This window comes from Petaurus breviceps, unplaced genomic scaffold (assembly GCF_028583685.1).
Source record: "Petaurus breviceps papuanus isolate PSGF00001 unplaced genomic scaffold, PetGlider_PUasm1.0 37, whole genome shotgun sequence".
NCBI classification, from domain to species: Eukaryota; Metazoa; Chordata; class Mammalia; order Diprotodontia; family Petauridae; genus Petaurus; species Petaurus breviceps.
Genome location: NW_027186296.1, coordinates 6796311 through 6800973, shown reverse-complemented (window position 1 = coordinate 6800973; position 4663 = coordinate 6796311).

Here is a 4663-nt window from a genome sequence, read left to right as displayed (position 1 = left end):
TCATTCTTGCTAATATTTTCCTCCAGTCCAACCCTAATTTTATTTTTTTAATTGGTAAGCCATCATAAGGCAAAAGCTTTGATATAGTGGAAATCCCCATTTATGAGGCAATTTCCAACTCCCTAGAGTTGAATAAGGCATCATTAACATTCCATCAGTGCTAAAGCCTAGAGGGAGATCATCTCAGAGAGGGAAATTCCATTCCATAAAGTTTTATCATCAAGGAAAATGCAGCTCAGCAAGGGTATCTCAAAACTCATTGTGGAGTTGGAAGGAAAGCTAGGAACAGGGATGGAGGCAAAACCTAAAGTCAGTTTTGATCATCGGAAAAACAGCATGAGGAGGTTAATAAGGAAGAGTTATGCAACCATACACAGAAAAAAGGGAAGACAATCACAGAATCATAATATCACTGAAAAGACTTCAGAAGTCATCTGGTCCTCCTCACACCTGAACAGGAATCTCTCTCGAACATCCCCAACAACTAGTCATTATACCTTCATTTGAACTTTATTATTGGGAACAAACTATTGCTGGAAGCTACCCCCTCCATTTTTAACAACTATTTTTTCCCTTTGCATTGAGCTGAAATCTTTCTCTCAGTATCTCTACAATTTTGACTTACTTTTCCTAATTTTAACTTCTTCTGTCAGGTAAAGAAAGTCAAAGCCTTCTTTCCTAGGAGAGTTTTTTAATAGTTAAATATAGCTGCCATTAATAACCTTTTACTAATTCTCCAAATTCTCTCCTTCCAAATCTGCATCCCCAATTTATTCAACTGATTCTTAAATGTCATGAGATTCAGTCCTTTTTTCTTACTATTCTGTCTGCCCTCTTCTAGATGTATTCTATTTTGTCAATATCCTTTCTAAAATGTGACAGACAGAACTGAACCAATTACTCACAATAGACAGAGTAGGAAAAAATATTAGAGTTGCCAAATCTCTTTCCTGGTTCTTGGCATTATGACATGATTAATGAAGGGGATTCGAATGTTTACCTTTTCTTGAATCTGCCATGTAACATTTTTGACTTACAATACACCTGCCACCGTACATCAATTTATCATAGGAAAAAAAATCACACCAACTCTTCTTTGGTTTCATCTGAATTTTAGGTAAGCTCTCACCTTCCAGGTCTGGTTGAACACTCAGTGATATTTGAAGAATAAAAGAAAGGTTCTGTCAAAAAACAATCTTATTCTGTCACCACTCACTCCCATCTCCATCATAGTAATTGAAAGTTCAACATTAGATAAATGTGATTATGAACTGATAACATCAGCTTATTGTCCCAGAATCCTATCTGAAATGAGTTTTGAAAAGACCATTTATGATGAGGAGAGTTTCTGGTAGGGTCTGGAAGATCAGGATTTGCCTGAGAGGGTGAGGCCCTGGTGGAGTGCCATTTTTCTGGCTCCAGATAGCTGAGAATGACAGAGGTCCAATGAGCCTCTGGGGTGAGAGATCTTGACTAAGATAGAGGAGAAAGGCACTGAGAAAGAAGCTTGGAGGACACCAAAAAAGTAAGTTCATTAACTTTGTACTTTTGGATTACGTAGGCACCCTTAAAAAACCAGAATGTATCTATTTTGAATTTGCCTTGATCAGACAGCTGAGTACATGTTAAAGTAAAAAGAAGAGACATGTATGTATCTATGTATGTATATATGTATTATACAAATATGTGTACATGTGTGTATGGGTGTATGTGATTGTGTGTTTGTGTGTGTATGTCCAAAGTGGAGGGTGAAGGAAGAGGCTAAGAGGGAAGTTGATAAAGGATGGGAAGGTAGCTCTTACACTCCTACAGAAGCCATCTGTCTAATATTTAGGTGGTGAACTCCAGAAAGTTCTTGACTCCATCTTGAAGTAAGGGATACAAAGAACTTGGGGCAAAGGTCTATTTTGGGGTTTTTCAACTAAAGGGAAGATATAAAATTGTTTGAAAGTATTTAAGAAGATTGGGATTGGACAGTTTGCAAATAATTTATGACCATTCTAATCATAATCATTAAATTATAATACAAATGCTAAAGAAAAATTAATGGTTTAAGTCCTTTCTCTCATGGTACCTTTTCAGATCCTTGAATACAGTTGTTATATCTACCCTCAATTTCCTAAATATTCTCTATTCCAGGCTAAAAATCATCAAGGTTTTTACTAATTTTTCTACTACATGGATTCAAGTTCTGAAAATTCTCTAGCTTGTGAATGTTGTTTTTCAAAAATGGTTCTCAAAACTGGGACACAAAGCTTCAGACATTGTTCTGATCATAGTAGAAAGAGGATATATGCATATATATATATATATATATATAATTTTTCTACTTTTCAAATTCTAGGTCAAATATCTCCAGCATCTAAATTCTATTTTGTACTATTATTGGCATAACTATTGTGGAAATTTGTGTGTGCAAAGAACTAAGAAGTTTTTTACTTGTTTTATTTGACCCTCAAAAGTACAATTTGGAGGAATGACTGAAAATTATAAATGGACTGATATCTGTTCAAGGTAAGGAAAATCTTTCTTAAAATGAGTACTATTTGAAAGTCCTGTCTCTAGAGATAGCAAATCTAGCAGTTTGTTTAATAACTGTCACCCAACCTAGATCATAAACACCTATAGGCCAGATTTCCTGTCTTATTTTCTATATCACTATCATGTTGTATTAAATGTGTGTAACCTAAGTTAATTTTTCAGTTATCATGTCACATTTATTAACATTCTCAAGTCACATTGGTAACTAATCTTGACTTTTCTGTCAACTAAAACACCATGGCCTTTTTCACATGAACTGTTATCTTGTCTATTTTTTTAAGTTGAATTTTTGTAACTAAGTGAAGAACTTTACATGAACCCCATTTAAATTTCATCTTAATAGATATGACCCATAATTACTTTCCCTACCCCTTCTAGACTTTAAAATGTTTTTATTTGATTAACAACTGTTCTGGTACCCTCTCCTACCTTTATGTCATGTGAAAACTTGACAAGCCCATAATTTTAGCTATAAATATAGAATAATGGCTCAATATGTGATATAATTAGTGTCCTATTTATCAGAGCTAAAACTATGGATTCCAATTGCTGGGGGAAATGGAGTTGACAAGAGACAGGAGGCAAGGAATTTGTGAAAGGTATAATGACTGTACCTTTGTGCAGTCGAGGTTAAAAAAGAGAAAGATGTTATGGATGTTAGAGAGGTTTAAAAAATAGGAAGGAAGGGTGGATAAGGAAAGAAGGTTTTAGGTGGAAAAGACTGTAAACCTTTTACTCAATTTACTAGGAAGGAACGAGAGCGAGCTAATTGATCATAGATGACAGAAACAAATATTTGTACAGAAAGGAGAAAAAAAAGTGGTGCAAAGACAGGTAATGTATCAGGAATTAGGAAATAGAGGAGGCAAAACTCCCCAGATGGTATGTAGCACTTGGGAGAGGCATGTAAAGGCCACTGAATTTTAAGGGGGTGGCTGATAAGTTAATCAAGAAAGTGAGTCATATGGGTGGCCATTAATTTTGTGGCCATAACTGCGATGAAGAGAATGAAACTTCCTCCCCAGGAGAAAGAAACACGTTTTGCCATCCAGGACAAGGCTTGAGCTACTCCATTACAATTTGATCTCTGGAATTTATCTGGAAAAAGGGAAATCAGATTGGAGCATAGTCAATCTAAAGATCACAGCCACTAAATTTGGGGAGGTGAAAGTCATAAAGGCATATTGTGTTATTGAATATCATAATGGAATTGGGTATTAGAAAGGAATTGGGTCACACATCATGATGAAGGAAGATTCCAATAAGTTGGTGATCTCAGAAGACAACTGGGGAAAAGAGCAGATTGTTAGAAATGAAAATATTATCATATTAAATTGTATAAGAGAAGGTTTAGTTATAAGACTTAGTTTACTTATGTTGCACTTTAATCTGTCTACGCATTCATCCTTCAAGACCAATTCACATTATCTCTTCCATGAAGTTTTCCCTGAGTCTACCAGTTAAAAATGATCCTTCCTCAAAATTCTCATTTATAATATGGATATTTGTTTAGTAGTCTTATCTTCATGACTACTTTATAAGCTCATTGAAGTCAGATATGATACATTTTTTTTTCACTTTGAAACTCGTTCAGTTCATAGCAAATTGTATTGCACATAGTAGATATTTAAGAAATGTGTGACAAAATGAAATTTTCCGGAATAGTTCTAATGGATCATTTAGGATATTCCTAACAGTAACTGCAATATTACAGGAAGATGAACTGTGAAGGACTTAGCTACTCTGATAACGACAATGATACAAGACAATTACAAGGGACCCATGATAAAAGATTCTTTCCACCTTCAGATTGAGAACTGATAAACTCTGAGTGCAGATAGAAGCATACTTTTTAAAAATTCTTTACTTTCCTTTTTTATATTTTCTTTTGCAACATGGCTAATATGTAATTTTTTTTGCATTACTTCACATGTAAAATTGATAACATTATTTATTTCTTAAGTGGTAGGGGAGGCATGGGAGGGAAGGGAAAATTTGGAATTCAAAATTAAAAAAAAATTAATGTTAAAAGATTTGCACATAATTTGGAAATACTTAATGAAATAAAAATGTGCTTAATGTTTTTAATATTCCTTTACAAAAGACTGGAAGTTATCATAGT